Source organism: Pantherophis guttatus, chromosome 17 (genome assembly GCF_059756535.1).
Source record: "Pantherophis guttatus breed Tessera chromosome 17, ASM5975653v1, whole genome shotgun sequence".
NCBI classification, from domain to species: domain Eukaryota; kingdom Metazoa; phylum Chordata; class Lepidosauria; order Squamata; family Colubridae; genus Pantherophis; species Pantherophis guttatus.
Window position 1 is genome coordinate 9,062,991 of NC_142079.1, and position 20,762 is coordinate 9,083,752.

The following is a 20,762-nucleotide window of genomic DNA, read 5'->3' on the forward strand; positions in this document are numbered from 1 at the left end:
TTAAGATAAGATAAAAAAAAGTATGGAAAAAGAATATTTTGGCAAACGCTGGGCTCAATGGTGAGTTGAGGACTACATGTCAAGGCTCATGACTGGCTCCCGATGACATAAGTCGAGGACTATCTGTATCAGGGGTGGGTTCTAAATTTTTTTAGTACCGGTTCTGTGGGCGTGGCTTATTTTGTGGGCGTGGTTTGATGGTCATGTGACAATTCTTTAGGATTTAGCAGAGGTACTGGTCTACCAGGCTTTTAACTGCTTGCAGAGCTGTACTGGTCTACTCATTTGTTTTTGGAGGCACCGGTCTACTCATTTGTTCTACTCATTTGTTTTTGGAGGCACCAATCTACTCATTTGTTTTTGGAGGCACCAATCTACTCATTTGTTTTTGGAGGCACCGGTCTACTCATTTGTTTTTGGAGGCACCGGTCTACTCATTTGTTTTTGGAGGCACCGGTCTACTCATTTGTTTTTGGAGGCACCGGTCTACCACCACACTGCCTTTTAACACTGATCAGCTGTAGGGCGGCCCCTTAAAGCCCCGCGGCAAGAGTTCAAACAGTTTTTTTCCTTCTAGCCCATCAGCTGGGACTCGGGAGGCAGCGAATAGATTGGGGGTGGGGCCAAATAAAAGGTAAGAACAACGCGGGGTGGTGGTGGGGTGCGGGAGGACCCAGCTCCCAAACAAAGAGAACCGGTTCGGTGACGTCATATCATCACCGCTACCGGCTCGGCCGAACCGGGAGGTACCCACCACTAATCTGTATGCTAATTATTTCTTTTTTTCTAGAACACTCCACAAATAGATGTTTGCGTAGGATGGGGTTCCTCTTTCTGGCTTGGTGTTATTGTGTGAACCCAGCCAACTGTAATTAATGTTCTGGTTTCAAGCCACCATGACTAAAACAACAGGAGGAACAAACTGGGTCTAAGGCTACAATCTGCCATCTCGGGTGCCATCTGTTGGCTGTAGGATATCACTGGCATCAAAAATAATACTCATGATAAAAAATTAACGTACTTTTCGGAGTATAAGATGCACTTCCCCCCCCAAAAAAAGAGGGTGGAAATGCGTCTTATACACAGAATACAGCCATTTTTGCCCCCCACCCCGAAACCACGTCCCACGCGTCCCGTTTTTGCCAAAAACAGGCCTGGGGAGGGCAAAAACGCGATGTGTGGGGGGAGGCCAAAAAACAGGGGCGTTTAATCTCATATGAGGACAACTACAAATGGGACTAGATGCAAATGTAAAATGGAACTACAGGTAGTCCTTGACTTATAACCACCACTGAGCCCAGCATTTCTGTCACTAAGCGAGACAGTTAAGTGCCTCATTTTACATCCTTTCTTGCCACAGTTGTTACATGAATCCTACAGCTGTTAAGTTACCCAGTTGGTTGTTAAGTGAATCCCCATTGACTTTGCTTGTCAAACGGTCACAAAAGGGGATCAAGTGACCCTGGAACCCTGCAACCGTCATCAATCTGAGTCAGTGGCCAAGCATCTGAATCTTGATCACATGACCCCGGAGATACTACAATGGTCGTAAGTGTGAAAAACTGTCATAAGTCACTTTTTTCAGTGACGTTGCAACTCATTAAACAAACAGAATGTTTTAAGTCGATAATAAACTATTTATGACTTATTATCATCGTATCTTTGAGATAGGCGGCTGTACAAGTTTTAAAAATGAATTTATAGACTTCGTATAAAGCGCATTTTGAAACAGGGGGAAAAAAAAGTCCGCTTTTTCAATGCATTTCAAGATTAAAACCTTGGAAACTGTTACATAAACTGAATGACAACATTCCTACAAAGTCTAGCAAACATACATTCTTCCTTTGCAAGTATATAGTAATATTTTATGCCAAGTATAATTAGATCTTAAAGCTTAAAGCTGTACATTCTTCAGGGATGAGGCCACAGAAAGATCCCTCCCCCGTAATATCTAGTATATCAAAATACAGGTAGTCTTTCACTTACAATCATAATTAAGCACAAAATTTGTTGCTAAGCGGGACGTTTGTTGAATGGGTTTCGTCCCATTTTAGGACCTTTCTCGCCACAATTGTTAAGTTGAATCGCTGCCATTATTAAATGTATTAAACATTAATAAACATGGTTGTTAAGGGAAACTGGCTTCCCCCGTTGACTTTGCTTGTCAGGTCGCAAAAGGGGATCGTGTGACCCTGGAATATTGCAACTGTCATAAATATGAGTCAATTGGCAAGAACAAGACCAGACCACACATCTGCTCCAAGAACCGTAACGGACCATATATCTGACCCAAGAACCAGGCCAGATCATACATCTGCTCCAAGAACCAGACCGGACCATACATCTGGCCCAAGAACCAAACCAGACATACCTCTGGTCCAAGAACCAGACCAGACCACACATCTGCTCCAAGAATCAAAACGGACCATACATCTGGCCCAAGAACCAGAACGGACCACACATCTGCTCCAAGAACCAGGCCAGACCATACATTTGCTCCAAGAACCAAATCAGACCATACATCTGCTCCAAGAACCAAATCAGACCATACATCTGCTCCAAGAACCAAATCAGACCATACATCTGCTCCAAGAACCAGACCAGACCATACATCTGGCCCAAGAACCAGAACGGACCACACATCTGCTCCAAGAACCAGGCCAGACCATACATTTGCTCCAAGAACCAAATCAGACCATACATCTGCTCCAAGAACCAGGCCAGATCATACATCTGCTCCAAGAACCAGACCAGACCATACATCTGGCCCAAGAACCAGAACGGACCACACATCTGCTCCAAGAACCAGGCCAGACCATACATCTAATCCAAGAACCAGACCAGACCATACATCTGGCCCAAGAACCAAATCAGACCATACATCTGGCCCAAGAACCAGAATGGACTACACATCTGCTCCAAGAATCAGGCCAGACCATACATCTAGTCCAAGAACCAGGCCAGATCACACATCTGCTCCAAGAACCAGACCAGACCATACATCTGGCCCAAGAACCAGACCAGACCATACATCTGGCCCAAGAACCAGACCAGACCATACATCTGGCCCAAGAACCAAATCAGACCATACATCTGGCCCAAGAACCAGACCAATCCAAGACCAATCCAATACATCCAATCCAAGAACCAAACCAGACCATACATCTGCTCCAAGAACCAGAATGGACCATACATCCGATCCAAGAACCTGACCAGACCATACATCTGGCCCAAGAACCAAGTCAGACCATACATCCGATCCAAGAACCAGGCCAGACCAGTACACCTGATCCAAGGACATCCAGCATATTTTATGGCCAAATGGGAATTTGGAACTCAAATCAGTCCGGCTCTAACCCAGCCTGTTAATTCTTAAAATCACCACGTTCATCTCTCATCAAGATGACGGACATCAATCTTAGCGCTCCCACTCTGGGGCTCTACTGCGCGTGCAAATTCTCGCCCCAAAACCTAATTCTGTAGCAACTTCACTCCTTGAGCAAAAAAAAAGAGAGAGAGGAACAAAATAATAGAGGAATTTGCATTTTTGATGTGGAGAAGCTCTTGTTTTTCTTTCAGATAAGGTAGTTATTTTACACATATGGTTAATTGCCTCAGTAGCCATCATCGCTTTGGGGGTCAGTGTGTGTGCCCCTAGGGAGAGGAGGGGGGCTCGTGCATGCTTGTGGGATGAATTACATCTTTATGAGATTTGGCTGGAGTTCAAGGACACAACTTTTTAAGGTATTTTGGTGGTTCTGCTACACTGGGAATCCCTCAAAGGGATTTGCTCTGGAATGCGTCGGTGCGATCCTATTACAAATATCTCCTAAGTAGTGTTGAAGACGGAGAGAGAGAGAAACAGAGAGAAAGAGAGAGAGGAATCCCAGGCCTCAGCTATGGCTGGTAGATGCATCTGGCCTTTTCTGGATTTGTTATGGCTTTTCACGCAGGGAAATAAAAAAAAAGATAATAAAATAAATCTGCCTTCAGAGGTTGTGAACGCTCCAACACTGGAAGTTTTTAAGAAGAGGTTGGATAACCATTTGTCTGAAGTGGTGCAGGGTTTCCTGCCTCAGCAGGGGGTTGGACTAGAAGACCTCCAAGGTCCCTGCCAACGCTGTTATTCTCTTCTAATTCTAATTCTAATTCTATTCTATTCTATATCTTTATTCTATTCTATTCTATTCTCTTCTCTTCTCTTCTATATCTTTATTCTCTTCTATTTCTCTATTCTATTCTATTCTATTATCTTTATTCTATTCTATTCTATTTCTTTATTCTATTCTATTCTATTCTATTCTATTCTGTTCTATTCTATTTCTTTATTCTATTCTATTCTATTCTAATCTTCTATTCTATTCTATATCTTTATTCTATTCTATTCTATTCTGTTCTATTTCTTTATTCTATTCTATTCTATTCTATTCTAATCTTCTATTCTATTCTATTTCTTTATTCTATTCTATTCTATTCTATTTCTTTATTCTATTCTATTCTATATCTTTATTCTATTCTATTCTATTCTATTCTATTCTATTCTATATCTTTATTCTCTTCTATTTCTCTATTCTATTCTATTCTATTCTGTTCTATTCTATTTCTTTATTCTATTCTATTCTATTCTAATCTTCTATTCTATTCTATATCTTTATTCTATTCTATTCTATTCTGTTCTATTTCTTTATTCTATTCTATTCTATTCTATTCTAATCTTCTATTCTATTCTATTTCTTTATTCTATTCTATTCTATTCTATTTCTTTATTCTATTCTATTCTAATCTTCTATTCTATATCTTTATTCTATTCTATTTCTTTATTCTATTCTATATCTTTATTCTATTCTATTCTATTTCTTTATTCTATTCTATTCTATTCTAATCTTCTATTCTATTCTATATCTTTATTCTATTCTATTCTATTCTATTCTATTCTATTCTATTTCTTTATTCTATTCTATTCTATTCTGTTCTATTCTATTTCTTTATTCTATTCTATTCTATTCTATTCTATTCTAATTCTAATTCTAATTCTAATTCTAATTCTAATTCTAATTCTAATTCTAATTCTAATTCTTATTCTTATTCTATTCCTTCTACTTCAGCACGGCAGAACACTTCAGCAAGCCGTACCCAACCTCTGGCTTATTATAGGTGGCCCTTGACTTACAACAGCCCGTTTGGTAACTGTTCAAAGTTACAACAACACTGAAAAAAAGTGACTTGGGACCATTTGTCACACTTACAACCTTTGTGGCATCTCCGTCTACCTTCAAAGGCTTGGCAACTGACTCACACTTATGACCGTTGCTGTGTCCCAAGGTCACGTAATCGCCTTTTGCCACCTGCTGACAAGCCAACTCAACGGGGAAGCCAGATTCATTTCACAACCGTGTGACTAAATTATCAACTGCAGTGATTCACTTAGCAGCCGTGGCAAGAAAGGTTGTAAAACGGGGACAAGCTCACTTAACAAATGTCTCACTTAACAACAGAAATTTTGGGCTCAATTGTGGTTGTAAGTCGAGGACTACATGTATTTGCAAGCTTCTTTGCATATTTAGCAACTCTATTTTTCGAAACACGAGGGAAGTTACCCAAAGAGCAAAGGAGGATGGCACAGGAGAGCTTGCTAAAGCCTCAGAACAAGACTTAAAACCAGTCACCAAAGGAATCGGTTAAAATGAGTCAAAATTCAAACAAAATGACCCAAAAGGAATTTTAAACAAGTCACTGTAGCAAATTTCAGGTTTATAACACAGTCTGCAAAACGTATCAACCTACTAGATACAAATGACCAATATTGTTGTTTGTTGAATGTGGTTGGCAAAATATTTTGGTTGCATTAAACTTTGCAAATCTTTTTAGATCTATTTTTGCTATTAGGATCTGAATCTACATGGCTGGGGGGGGGAGGGAGGGAGGAAGGAAGGGAGACAGGAAAAAGAAAAGGGAGAAGGGAGAGAAGGAAGGGAAAAGGAAGGGAGGGAGGAAAAAGAAACGGGGAAAGGGAGAGAAGGAAGGAAGGAGAGAAAGGGGAAAAGAGAGAAAGGAAGGAGAAAAGGGAGAGAAAGGAAGGAAGGAGAAAAGGGGGAGAAAGGCCGAAAATAAGGGAGGGAGGGAGAGAGGGAGGAAGGAAGGAGGAAGGAAAGGAAAAGAAGGGAAAAATGAGGGAGGGAGGAAAAAGAAAGGGGGAAAGGGAGAGAAGGAAGGAAAGAAAGAAAGAAGGGGAAAGGGAAAAGGAAGGAAGGGGGAAAGAAAGGGGGAAAGGGAGAGAAGGAAGAGAAGGAAAGGAAAAGAAGGGAAAAGGAAGGGAGGGAGGGGGAAAAGAAAGGGGGAAAGGGGGAGAAGGGAGGGAGAAAGGGGAAAAGAGAGAGAAAGGAAGAAAATAAGAAAATAGAGGGAGGAAGGAAGGGAGAGAGGAAAAAGAAAGGGGAAAAGGGAGAGAAGGAAGGAAGGAAAGAAAGAAGGGAAAAGGAAGGAAGGGGGAAAGAAAGGGGGAAAGGGAGAGAAGGAAAAGAAGGAAAGGAAAAGAAGGGAAAAGGAAGGGAGGGAAGGGGGAAAAAGAAAGGGAGAAAGGGGGAGAAAGGGAAAAGAAAGGGAGGGAGAAAGGGGAAAAGAGAGAGAAAGGAAGAAAAGAAAATAAGAGAAGGAAGAAGGAAGGAAGGGAAAAGAAGGGAAAAGAAAGGGGGAAAGGGAGAGAAGGGAGAGAGGGAAGGAAGGGGAGAGAAAGGGGAAAAGAGAGAGAAAGGAAGTAAATAAGTAAGGGAGGAAGGAAGGAGAAAGAGGGAGAGAAGGAAGAAAGTAAGTAAATAAGGAAGGGAGGAAGGAAAAAGAGGGAGAGAAGGAAGAAAGTAAGTAAATAAGTAAGGGAGGAAGGAGAAAGAGGGAGAGAAGGAAGAAAATAAGTAAATAGGTAAGGGAGGAAGGAGAAAGAGGGAGAGAAGAAAGAAAATAAGTAAATAAGGAAGGGAGGAAGGAGAAAGAGGGAGAGAAGGAAGAAAATAAGTAAATAAGTAAGGGAGGAAGGAGAAACAGGGAGAGAAGGAAGAAAATAAGTAAATAAGTAAGGGAGGAAGGAAGAAGAGGGAGAGGAGGAAAGGAAGGAAGGTAGGACAATGAGGCCGAGGACAGAAGAAGGCAGAGAAAAGAGGGAGGGAGGGAGGAATGCTCACGCAAAGCTACTCCATCTCCAAACCTCCTAATTTGTGGGAAAGGGGCTCTGAAATGGCTGAATAGCAGAAAATGCATCTTTGGGGGGGAAAAGATTAAAAATTACTGCATTATTCCTCCCCCCCCTCTCGTTGGAGTCCTTATGCCCAGGTCCTTAAATGTTCAGTGAAATGCTGCTGCAAATGCACCCCCATTTAATGCACCCCCGTATGCAGAAAACAGACCCCCCCATTCCCCCCCCCAAAGCACCCCAACCTGAGAGTCTCCCTCTGTCCTGCCTTGCAAACTGGAAGCAAACAAGCATGGGCGAATCGATTCTCCGGCACTCCTCCAGCGATGTCTCGCCCAGCTGCAGAGGATTCTACGGTTAACCAACGGCCAGGATGGCTTGCCGAGCGCCGAGCCGACGATGTGCCGGAGCTGCAACTCACATCACGTGGTAGCGGCGGATGCCTGGCGCTTCGTGCTTTTTTTTTTTCCCCTTCTACGACGCATGCGCTAACCGCACGGGCTTCTTGAACTTCTCCAACCTGGCGCCCTGCGATATGGAGCTGGGCTACTACTACATTTCCCATCGTCCCCACCCCTGGGGCTAGGTGGGGATGAGTAAATCAACCCTTGTAATTAAATGCATAGGGTTGATGCATAGTATCTTATGGGGCTTGTGGTTTAAAGCAGTGGAAGACTGATGGGATTTGTAGTCCAGGATTCCCCCAGCCGGCGGCAGAGCGTTGCATGTGCTGAACTGACATGCAAGCTGAGAACTGGGGATTGCAATACCCATCAGGCTTAAGGAGTTTGGAGTTTGGGTTGCTTTGCATCCAGATGTTCCTGGGTTCAGCCCGCAACATGGTTAACCCGCTCCTCTCCAAAATATGCTGAGCCACAATCTCCCATCATCCCCAGCCAATATGTGGCAGCTCCTGCTGGTTTCTGAAAAGAAGCCACAGCTGGAAAACTTGATTGAAACTCCTCCAGCTCCTACAAGCAATTTTTTTTTCTGAATAAATAATAATATTCAGAGCACCGGTTCATGACACCCCCAAACCAGGGGTGAAATCCAGCAGGTTCTGACGAACCGGTAGTGGAAATTTTGAGCAGTTTGGAGAACCGGCAAATACCTGGCCCCAGAGTGGGGAGGGCATGGAGATTTTGCAATATCCTTCCCCCAGGAGTGGGGAGGGAATGGGGATTTTGCAGTATCCTTCCCCTGGAGTGGGGTGGGAATGGAGATTTTGCAGTATCCTTCCCCCAGGAGTGGGGAGGGAATGGGGATTTTGCAGTACCCTTCCCTGCCACGCCCACCAAGCCACTCTCCATTCCCACCCCACTCCAGGGGAAGGATACTGCAAAATCTCCATTCCCTCCCCTTCTGGAGGAAGGATATTGCAAAATCTCCATTCCCACCCCACTTTGGGGCCAGCCAAAGGTGGTATTTGCCGGTTCTCTGAACTACTCAAAATTTCCGCTGCCGGTTCTCCAGAACCTGTCAGAACCTGCTGGATTTCACCCCTGCCCTACACAATTTCTGACAAATGGCAGTCCAATCTTTTCTTGAAAATCTCAAGGGATGAAGCTCCCACAACTTCCGAAGGCAACTTCTGTTCCATCGGTTGATTGTTCTCACTGTCAGAAAGTTCCTCCTCATTTCTAGGTTGAATCTCTCCTTGGTCAGTTTCCATCCATTATTCCTTGTCTGGCCTTCAGGAGCTTTGGAAAATAGCTTGACCCCCCTCCTCTCTGTGGCAGCCCCTCAACTATTGGAAGATGCTATCCTGTCTCCCCTGGTCCTTCTCTTCACTAGACTAGCCATGCCCGGTTCCTGCAACCGTTCATTTTATGTTTTAGTCTCCAGTCCCCTCATCATCCTGGTTGCTCTTCTCTGCACTTTTTCTAGAGTCTCAACATCTTTTAAATAACTTCATTGTTGGTTTGTTTTTTTTCCCCTGCCACCCTGATCCCCCCCTTTTTTTTTTAAAAAAAATCATTTTTTGCAACTTCTTCTCTCATCTACTGCCCAACTCCAAAACAGTCAATCTGTCACGGACAAAGAGATTGTCAGCAAAATCCTCCCGACTGGCTGCAAAATAAATCTTCTTTATCGGGGAATGGAGTAAAGCTTTTAGCCGAAAAGCACACTGTATCCTTTTCATAATTTTAATCATGGAAGGGGTCTTCTCTTCGCCTATTGCTCTGGTGGCCCGTGAAGACTTTCAAAAGATTTGGGGTTAGGTTTCTGGATTAGCTGAAACTGGAGTGCCTTAAACCTCTTTAGAGAGTGAGGATTAAATCTACATCAAGCCTAAGACGGCTTCGCTCAGGCCCACTCCCCAGGTAAAGCTAAATTAAACAGCGAGCATATTTGTGTGGTTTTGTAATGGCACAAGTATTCAACAACCCTATCAGAAGCACTGGAGGAAGGAGCATGCAGGAGGGGGAAGTTTTTGAAACGTGAGCGCTGGTTAAGAAGGAACACACCGTTTGCAAAACGTAGGACGCTTTTCAGCGGTGAATGTTGCTCTAAAACAGGACATCAGAGTTGGAAGGGATCTTGGAGGCCTTCTAGTCCAACCCCCTGCTCAGGCAGGAAATCCTATACCATTTCAGACAAATGGTTGTACAATTTCTTCTTAAAAGCGTTAATACCACTTTATAAGGCCTTGGTAAGGCCACACTTGGAATATTGCATTCAGTTTTGGTCGCCACGATGTGAAAAAAGATGTGGAGACTCTAGAAAGAGTGCAGAGAAGAGCAACAAAGAGGATTAAGGGACTGGAGGCTAAAACATATGAAGAACGGTTACAGGAACTGGGTATGTCTAGTTTAATGACGAGAAGGACTAGGGGAGACAGGATAGCAGTGTTCCAATATCTCAGGGGTTGCCACAAAGAAGAGGGAGTCAAGCTATTCTCCAAAGCTCCTGAGGGCAGGAGAAGAAGCAAAGGAGGGAAACTAATCAAGGAGAGAAGCAATTTAGAACTAAGGAGGAATTTCCTGACAGTTAGAACAATTAATCAGTGGAACAACTTGCCTCCAGAAGTTGTGAATGCTCCAACACTGGAAATTTTTAAGAAGATGTTGGATAACCATTTGTCTGAAGTGGTGTAGGGTTTCCTGCCTGGGCAGGGGGCTGGACTAGAAGACCTCCAAGGTCCCTTCCAACTCTGTTATTCTATTCTATTCTATTCTATTCTATTCTATTCTATTCTATTCTATTCTATTCTATTCTATTCTATTCTATTCTATTCTATTCTACTCTACTCTACTCTACTCTACTCTACTCTACTCTATTCTTAAAAACTTCCAGTGTTGGAGCATCCACAACTTCTGGAGGGAAGCCGTTCCTTAGTTCTAGGTTGGTTCTCTCCTTGATTAGTTTCCATTCGTTGCTCCTTTGTCCTGCCTTCTGGTGCTTTAGAAAATAGGCCGACCTATTTTCCAACGTCTTCAGCCAACACCGAAAAATGTTAGCTCACAGGTGGAGGAATGTGATGGTCAGTTTCACAAGCCAGCCACCGGCAAAGCCGTGGAATTGCCCCCAATCCGTTATCGGAACTCCCTGCCATACCGAAATTGTGGGCTGTTTAGCGGAATAACCTACATTTGACATGGGGCAGGAAGTATGAAATCACGGATCTTCAAATCACACTGGGTACATTCACACAAGAGATTTGTTCAACCAAAATTAACGTCTGTATGATTTAAGGCAACGTTTTTCAAACTTGGCCACTTCAAGATGGGTTGACTGTGTATTGCGTGTGCACATACACAGTACACACCAAAAGGAGGCTGGGGAAGGTGAGTAGAACTGGGGGGGGAGCGGGGGAATCAGCTGTGCCGCACGATTTAGCTTCGCTAGAAAGCAGGATTTTCTGCTTTCTACCAAAGCTAAACCGCGCGGAACAGCTGATCATTGGAAATACTGGTTAGGAGGAACCAGTAGCTTTTTTAAACTACCGGTTTGCTCGAACCGGAGCGAACCAGTAGCATTTCATCCCTGCTACAGTCCCCCAGCAGGCTTTAAGATAGGTAGACTTCCAGAATTCCTTGGCATGTGAACTTCACCTAGGTTTAAAATTGCCAGGTTTGAAAAACATCTCTTTCTCTCTTCCTCCCTCTCTCTCTCTCTCTCTCTCTCTCTCTCTCTCTCTCTCTCTCTCTCTCTCTCTCACTCACTCACTCACTCACTCTATGTATGTATGTATGTATGTATATGTACCGGTATATATGTATATATAATCTCTCTATTGATCAATCAATATCTATATATCCATATCAATCTATCTCTATTTATCCATCTCTATCATTACATCTAAATAGCGCATCATCCATCCATCCATCCATCCATCCATCCATCCATCCATCCATCCATCCATCTCGATCGATCTATCTATCTATCTATCTATCTATCTATCTATCTATCTATCTATCTATCTATCTATCTTTATTAATCTAACAATCTCTATACCATCTCTATATCTGTCATCTCTCTCTCTCTCTCTTAATCTATCTAGCAGTCTCTATCTACATCATATCTATCTATTTATCCATCTACCCTGTTTCCCCCAAAATAAGACATCCCCTAATAATAAGCCCAATCGGGCTTTTGAGCGCATGGCAATAAGGCCAAGCGCTTATTTCAGGGTTAAAAAAAAAAAAAATAAGACAGGGTCTTATTTTTGGGGAAACACAGTATTTATTTATTTTTTATTTATTAATCTATCAATCTATATCATCTATCTATGTCATCTCACTCTCTCTCTTAATCTATCTAGCAATCTCTATCTACATCCTATCTATCTATCTATCTATCTATCTATCTATCTATCTATCTATCTATCTATCTATCTATCTATCTATCTATCATCTACCTACCTACCTACCTACCTACCTACCTATCATCTATCAATCTATCATCTATCTATCTACCTACCTACTCACCTACCTACTTACCTACCTACCTACCATCTATCTACCTACCTACCTATCATCTATCTATCTATCTATCTATCTATCTATCTATCTATCTATCCATCCATCCATCCATCCATCCATCCATCCATCCATCCATCTATCTATCTATCTTCTAATTACCTACCTACCATCTATCCATCCATCCATCCATCCATCCATCCATCCATCCATCCATCCACCTACCTTATCTATCTATCTATCTATCTATCTATCTATCTATCTATCTATCTATCTATCTATCTATCTATCTATCTAACCCATCATCTAATCTCATATTTCCGAACCCCACGTCTCTCTCAGATATAGAACAGAAACCTCTTATAAATGCTGAGTTTGAAACAATATCCTTAATATGAGAACCAGAATAGGACTCCCCTATCTAAGCTGCAAAACTCCAAGCAATCTCTAGTAGGCAGCAAATAAATCTCTTTTCCAAACCTTTTCCTGTCTGATTTTTGCAGCCACAGCATGAGAGCCATAAAGTGGAACGCCAGTTGAAAGGGCAGCTCATAAGACCGCGGTGATGAGATTTACAGCAGAGGTAGGCCCTTGATTTACAGCAGAGGAGAGGCAGGTGACATGACCTTTTATGGTGGAATCTCAGCACACGCGTAAGGAGTTTCTGATGTCCTAATGGGAGAAGGGAGAAGGGACAACACTATCAGCAGCCTCCTCAAGGCCATCAGCATGAAAGGATGAAAATATTTGAGAAAGGCACGTGGGAGTTTTTCTTCCATACGCCTGGTTTATGAAAAGAAAGGGTACGCTGAACTTCAAATTAAAAAGCTTGAGCGTTAGTAGCAAATCCATCACTGGTTCTAAAATGAGCCCAAAGCCCTAGCTCAGTGGTCCCCAACCTTTTTATCGCCGCGGCCCACTGAGCGCGCGCAGGGGTGGGGCCACGGCCCAGGAGCTTTTGCGCAGGCCCATTGCGCACGGCCCAGGAGCCTTTGCGCTGCAGCGTTCCTGTCCCCCGGCCGCTGCGCGGACCGGTGCCAGGTACTCCACGGCCCGGCACCGGTCCGCGGACCGGGGGTTGGGGACCACTGCCCTAGCTCTTCTATTTGGGTCATGAAACATCTGCAAGAAAACCACCAAGCTCAAAAAGCACCAGAGACCCCCCCTCATTTCAACCCAGAACTACAAATATTCTCCTTTATTGGTGCCCCAAGCCTCTCTTCTCCATGTTCACGTCAAGAGTCACGAAAAACAGTTCTAAAACGCAAGAAGGAAAAAAAAACAGATGCTGTTGAGGTGACTAATTTGGCACCGGTTGCCAGATTCCGCCCTAATACCGGTATGATAGAGAGGATGTGTTTGTTACCTAAAGCTGTAATAATTTTAGTCTGCGAAAATGTCTGCCAATGTGTCACATAAATGGCATTATTATTTCCTTGGCCATTGGCCAATAAACAGTATTATGATGTCTCTAGCTGAGATCAGCAAAATCTAGGCCAAAGATTAGCGGGGTCTCTACACAAACAGGCATACACACTAGAATAACAGCCTAATTGAAAACTCTTCGGGTAACTGTTGCTTCTCTTTTGATGCATTGATCATCTCCTCCGCCTTGCTGAAGGCTGGTAATTAAAAGAGGAGAGAAATAACATTTGCGGTTGTTTTTTTCACCCTAATCATGCCAAAAGAATAAATGCCCTTAATGACAGACGAAGTGGTTTTATTTTTAAAATTTCTTTGCCATTTGTATTGTTTCGGGATGTTTTAAATATTGTACTATTAGTCAAGTTGTTGAGGTTTTGTAGGAAACCAAGGGCTATTTTCTCTCTTGATCTAATGCTTAATTTAGACCGCGTACTAAAAAAGCAGAGACATCACCCTGCCAACAAAAGTGCGTATAGTCCAGGCGATGGTTTTCCCAGTTGCAATGGATGGCTGGGAAAGTTGGACCATAAGGAAGGCTGAGTGCCGGAAACGGATTCTGGAGCCTGGGGAGGCCATTTTCGCCCTCCCGGAGGCTCAAGAAAAGCCTCCGGAGCCTAGGAAGGGCAAAAACGCCCCCACCCCCGCCGTAGTGCAGGAGGCCCACTAGGTCACGCCCACCATGGCCACACCCACCAAGCAACCAGGCAGTGAATCCCTTGCTAAAATTTTGAAAGCTCATCCCTGTCTAAGAACCGGGAAACTATGGCAACTGTTTGATCTACTTACCTCAGAGGTGGGCAACTGTGGCCCTTTTACAACCTGTGGACTTCAACTCCCAGAATTCCTGAGCCAGCCAAGCTGGCTCAGGAATTCTGGGAGTTGAAGTCCACAGGTTGTAAAAGGGCCACAGTTGCCCACCCCCAAAATCCCACAGAATGTGTTGTCTTACACACCATCAGCCGTCCCAAACCAAGCCCTTCAACTACACTGGTCTGTGAGAAAGACCTTGGGAGACAAGAGGAGAAGAAATGCTGCCAAGGGACCCGGTCCGATAAGAGACCGCAAGAGACTTTTAGACTGGTTAAGACCGACGTCAACTAGATAAGAATCGTGATCAGATAAGCTAATTCCACTTTATTGCAAAGCTACATGGACAGAAACTTGCAAGTCTGAAAAGTACAATTCCCATGCTGTCTCCTTTACATCCCGAGAAAGTAGGGAGGGTGCCTTCCTTCTCTTGCCCCACCCATTATGCAGCTGTGGGCTATTCTCTCTCTTATCTGACCCGGTCCCTTGGCTCTTCACTCAGTCTCTCTAGCTCTTTCACACCTGCCTTTACTTCAATTCAGGAAATAAGCAGGTACAAATTGCTCCGTCAACCCCAGGATATTGTCGAATTATCTCCTTGAGAGGTGAATTATCTTCAATTTAAGATCCACGGTGATAGGGATTGTAGGAAGAAAGTAGGGGTAAAGATGGCAATGTAGTAGGAGTGGTGGGAAGAGGGGTGTTAGGAGGAAGTAGTCTATGACGGCAAACAAATCAGAAGGAAATTAGCAGCACCTTTATTAAAAGCTCCTACGCCTTTTCATGAAATGTTTTCATTGGGAAAGGAGCCGTCCGGTCTCCTGATTGTAAGCTACACATATTAGTCACAAAGGCAACAGGAGCTGAATTTGGGCCTGATGGGGCTCTGTTTTTAGGAAGGCGGACTTGATTCATTAAAATTGATTTAATTCAAGAGAGACTTTATGAGAGGGAGAGAGGGAGGGAAGGAAAAGAAAAAGAAAAAGATGGATGGTCAGAGGAAGGATCAAGGGAAGGAGAGAAGGATTGAAGGAAGATGAGAAGGAAGGGAGAAAAAGAATGGGGAAGGAAGGAAGGAGAAAAGAACAGAGGGAAGGAAAAAAAAGAAAAGGTGGATGGTCAGAGGAAGGATCACGGGAAGGAGAGAAGGATTGAAGGAAGATGAGAAGGAAGGGAGAAAAAGAATGGGGAAGGAAGGAAGGAGAAAAGAACAGAGGGAAGGAAAAAAAGAAAAGGTGGATGGTCAGAGGAAGGATCACGGGAAGGAGAGAAGGATGGAAGAAAGGGAGAAAAAGAACAGGGAAGGAAGGAAGGAGAAAAGAACAGAGGGAAGGAAGGAAAGGAAGGAAGGAGAAAAAGAAAAAATGGACGGTCAGAGGAAGCAGAGAAGGATGGAAGGAAGGAGAGAAGGAAGGGAGAAAAAGAACAGGGAAGGAAGGAGAAAAAGAAAAGATGGATGATCAGAGGAAAGAACAAGGGAAGGAGAGTAAAGGAAGGAAGGAAGGATCAAGAAAAAGAACAGATGGAAGATAGATGGATGGATGGATGGATGGATGGATGGATGGAAGGAAGGAAGGAAGGAAGGAAGGAAGGAAGGAAGAAAGAAAGAAAGAAAGAAAGAAAGAAAGAAAGAAAGAAAGAAAGAAAGAAAGAAAGAAAGAAAGAAAGAAAGAAAGAAAGAAGGGACTTTAGATTCCATCCAACCCTTGGAATAATTCTGCATACCTCTTGCAACTAAATTCAAAAATCTCTATCAGTGATCAGACAAGAGCTATTTAAGGTTTTCTGACACTCTCATTTGGTCCGGGAAGAACAGAACTGAAAGAAAGAAAGAGAGAAAAGGACCGCAAAATCTGTGTTGGAAGGAATCTCCTTAGTCAATGAATTTACTCCTTTGTACCATGCAGGACTTCAGGCTAAAGCATCAAACTAAAATATCATCAGTGCTAGAAGGGAATGAGGTTTGCCCTTAAACCCCACTTCCTTCTGGCACTGATGATGTTATCCAGTTTGGTAATGAAACGCCTGCAAAGAAAACCACCAAGCTCAGAGAGCAACAAGGACCCCAACGCAAAAGAAATTGGAAATATTACTGTTGAGGATTTTTGGACATGAGGCTCCTAGCACAACCGCTAGAAATTCTTGGTTGCGTTGTCCTCAGTGAAAAATAAGGCATTCGACTCTGTCGAACGTCGTGTCACTGTTTTCAGCCAGATCCCTTTGCCTTATCAATATTTTTTTTTAAATTTCCTATCGATTGCAAATTCAAACCTATCCCTGTGATTTCACAGCAGTGTAAGAAGCCAGAGGTTTTCCAGAAGAACTGCAGAGAAGTTGTCCAAGATGTTTTAACAACTCCCCCCAGCTATCTTGTAATATACCATAAGTGCAAAAATCCGGCACCACATTCCTGAGAATTACATCAATATATTTTTCTCCCGGATGGTGGGAGAGAAAAAAAAAAGCAATAGCAATTTCCTTTCCTCTCCCGTCGAATGGAAGAACAGCTCCGTATTTTTAGATCTGGAATGCAAACCAAGGGTACAATTGCTCTGTGGATTCGCCGGCGTTTCCTATAAAACCTTGAAAAATGCCTCGCAGAGCTACAATTATCTTTCCAGCCAAACCATTTAAACGGATTCCATTTGGGCTGAAGAGCCTACGATGGAGACAAATCCAAATAAAAAAACCAGTCAATTGAATCGGTCGGTTACGAAATGACCTAGGCAAATCACCCACAAGTCTGTTCTTTATTTAGAAAACCTACTTGTGCTTTCCTTGACGCTAACCCCCCCCCCGAACTCTTGTTATCCGTGGTGGCGCAGTGGTTAGAGTGCAGTACTGCAGGATACTTCTGCTGACTGCCAGCTGACTGCGGTTTGGCAGTTCGATTCCCACCGGCTCAAAGTTGACTCAGCCTTCCATCCTTCCGAGGTCGGTAAAATGAGGACCCAGATTGTTGGGGGCAATAGACTGATTTAGAGAGGGCTGTAAAGCACTATGAAGCAGTATATAAGTCTAAGTGCTACTGCTATCTATCTATGTCTCTCTCGCTCTATGTCTCTCTCTCTCTCTCTTTCTCGATGTCTATAAGTCTGTCTCTCTCTCCATGTCTGTCTCTGTCTAGTCTATCTGTCTGTCTATCCTAACCCCTGGTGCAATGCTAGGGCAGCATTTCAAAACCACAAAACCAGATGTAACCCTCTCCATGGTCAAATTTGCAGATTCATTTCATTTTTTTGATTTATATACCGCCCTACTCCCGAAGGACTCAGGGCGGTGAACAGCCACAGAATAAAACACATAAATACAAAATTTAAAAACAGAATAAAACCGAATTAAACAATTTGGCCGAGACAAATTTAAAACACCCAATAATTTTAAAAACAAATTAAAATTTACATTTTAAAGGGGAAAGATTTAGGCCAGGCCGGCTTGATGGAATAAAAAAGTCTTGAGAGCGCGACAGAAGGTGCGCAGATCCGGGATCCTCCGTATAAGCTCCGTATTCCTGAGCTTCCCATTTGTTGTCAAAATACATTAAGGTATTTTGGTTTAAGGTTCCCCTCGCACATCTGTGCTAGTCGTTCCCGACTCTAGGGGGCGGTGCTCATCTCCGTTTCAAAGCCAAAGAGCCAGCGCTGTCCGAAGACGTCTCCGTGGTCATGTGGCCGGCATGACTCAATGCTGAAGGCGCATGGAACGCTGTTCCCTTCCCATCAAAGGTGGTCCCTATTTTTCTACTTGCAGTTTTTATCTGCTTTCGAACTGCTAGGTTGGCAGAAGCTGGGACAAGTCACGGGAGCTCACCCCGTTAGGCGGAACCAGGGATTCGAACCGCTGAACTGCCGACCTTTCCATCGACAAGTTCAGCGTCTTAGCCACTGAGCCACTGCGTCCCTCCTCAAAATACGTCGGAAGCATTAAAAATCAGATCTTTTACATTTTAAATTGTTCTTGTGCTACGCAGGTAGGGTGTGAGCTTCCTTGGTGCCAAAGGCGCCCTGTAGGGGAACGTAGGCAGAAAAATCTGGCTTAAGTCCTGAGATGTCTCTAGCAATGGCTTCCTAAGTTGAACCCAAACCCAACCACCCTTAGGGTATTAAATTCTTCATCTAATTAAAGAGAAATCAGGAGAAATTGTGATGGGTTGAAGCAATGCCCGCTAACTTCGTAAGCAACAATATTTTTTTTTTCGGTTCCTGGCTTTGTCGTAACAGACCCGAACCTTCAGATTAGTTCTCCCCACCTTCATTCCCCACCCTAGATTCCATCACTCTATGAAGAGGTTTTTTTTTTTTTTTTCATTGCAGGTTTCTTCATCCAGAGGCACAAATGACGCAACATGGGACCATAAAACGTGTTGCTTCAAACCATCGTCCCATTGCTGGGAAGAGGTGACTCAGCTGGCCCGATCCAAAACAAAAAAATAAAATAAAATAACACCACGCGCATTCGGAAGTTGCATGGAAACAAGGAATGACTTATCTGGAGCCAAACCAAACTTAGCCTTAGCATGGCTCAGTGTTCTGCCCCAGCTCTGGATCCCAAGGAGTGTGACGCACACAAAGCTCCAAAAACTCAGTTTAATACAAACAGATCCCTTCCAAAATGCAGGCTTCCAGTGCAAATGTCCTTATCAGCCTGCTATGAATTACAGAGATTAAATGAAGTCCAAAGAGGGTTGGCAACCAGCCCAGAAACCAAGATATAACAAGAAACTCACTCTCAAAATGCTTTGCGTAGTAATTAAATGTTGTTTCCAGCAGCGTGTGCTATCTGTGAGCGAACTTAAATAGGCTGAGGCTTAATAGGCTTAAATTAGCCCAAGCCTTACTCTCGAGGAGACCTCCTCCTGAGTAGCCACTCCTGCCTTTTGGCAGCCCTGCGTGCTCGAGCATTGAGGAGAGGCTCCTCCACTTCACTCTCTTCACTTGAAGGAGCCTCTGGAGCTTCTGAAGGCCCTGGCTGAGTCTCTGCCTCTGGCACCACATCCTCTTCAGCCTCCTCGCTGTCCGACCCGAGCGCCGGCTGCACAGGATGCTGGCGCGACACCACACCAGCCTCCTCATTGTCAGGATCAACCACAATCTGTGCAGGCTGCTGGCGGGCCACAACACTCAGAAAGCCAACCACAAAAAGGAAAGGAAGGAAGTTTTATGGCTGTGATGGTGAACCTATGGCATACGTGCCAGAGGTGGCACACAGAGCCCTCTCTGTGGGCATGCGCACCGTCGCCAGCTGCTATTCTGGTTTCTGGCGTGCCGGCCAGCTAGTGTCCGCTGACGCTGGCATGCCAGAAAACTATTGTGGCCCGTACACGGCCTGTGCAGCTAGTAGCTGATTCCGACAGCGAGGAGGCTGGTGTGGTGCTGCGCCAGCAGCCTGTGCAGCTGGCACTCGAGTCGGACAATGAGGAGGCTGGAGAAGATGTGGTGCCAGAGGCAGGGATTCAGCCAGGGCCTTCAGAACCTCCAGAAGCTCCCTTAAGTGAAGAGGAAGAAGAGGAGGATCCTCTTCTCGATGCACGGGTGCACAGACCTGCCAAAAGGCAGGAGTGGCTCCTCAGGAGGAGGTCTCCTCGAGAGTAAGGCTTGGGCTAATTTAAGCCTATTAAGCCTCAGCCTATTTAAGGAGAAACACCGACTGAAGCAATTTGCAGGGAACAATTTAGTTCACATACCTTCGTGTCTTGTCTTGCTTATCAGCTTCCTGCAAATTGCTTCTGGGCATTCTGCCAACCATAGTAAGTTTTCAGTTATTATTCTTTGAATTCTTGGCGGCTGTTAATGCAATTAATTAACAGCCGTAGTTGTAAAATACTGGTTTATTCAATAAATGAAGGTTTGAACGGACTTTGTGCGTGCTGCGTTCTGTGAGGTCCGTAGCTGGGGCAGAACAGAAAACAGCCTGAAAATGGCCAAAAACCAAGCCATTTTTCCAGCTGTTTCTGGGCCTTTTTGGGGGTCGTTCCAGAAAACGGCCCCCCAAAATGGCCCAAAAACAGGCATTCAAGCACCGGCCAGCTGGTTTTTGGGTTTTCAACACTCCGGCATGCACACATGCACACACATGCACGCATGTTCCGGTTTGGGCACTCGGTGCCGAAAAGGTTCTCCATCACTGCTTTAGGGTTTCTTCCTGAGATGATCAAACATGGAGTTCTGACTTCTGCGAAGTTGGAATGAAACGATCATAGAAAGGTTGAGGAGGAACCCGACATCTGGAGGCTTCCTGTTGATGAACAAGCATTAAATCTGTCCTTGGAAGAGGTGACGACTGCTATGAGGCTTCAACTGACCCTGATATGACCAGGGAACGTAGAGGCACGTTTCGTTGAGATAAAGCAACTTGGCCCCTACTCAAAATTAAAAAGGGAGGACTCCCTTGTAAGTACAAATAGCAAGGTCCTGTTTTCACAACTT

General features: G+C 44.1%; 1 protein-coding gene across 4 annotated transcripts in view; it reads right to left on the reverse strand.

Moving 5' to 3' along the window:
• The window catches only part of GNB1L (G protein subunit beta 1 like), a 71,399-nt gene that overhangs the window by 44,567 nt on the left and 6,070 nt on the right, over positions 1-20,762 (reverse strand). The window contains exon 1 of one of the 4 annotated variants that reach the window (XM_087880250.1): positions 12,586-12,754. The exons of 1 other annotated variant lie outside the window; for it this stretch is intronic. The gene's annotated coding sequence lies outside the window, so the exon portion shown is untranslated. Of the gene's footprint in view, positions 1-7,428; positions 7,517-12,585; positions 12,755-20,762 lie in introns of those variants that run through there. 2 more of the 4 variants (XM_034435805.2, XM_034435802.3) reach the window with 2 other exon arrangements.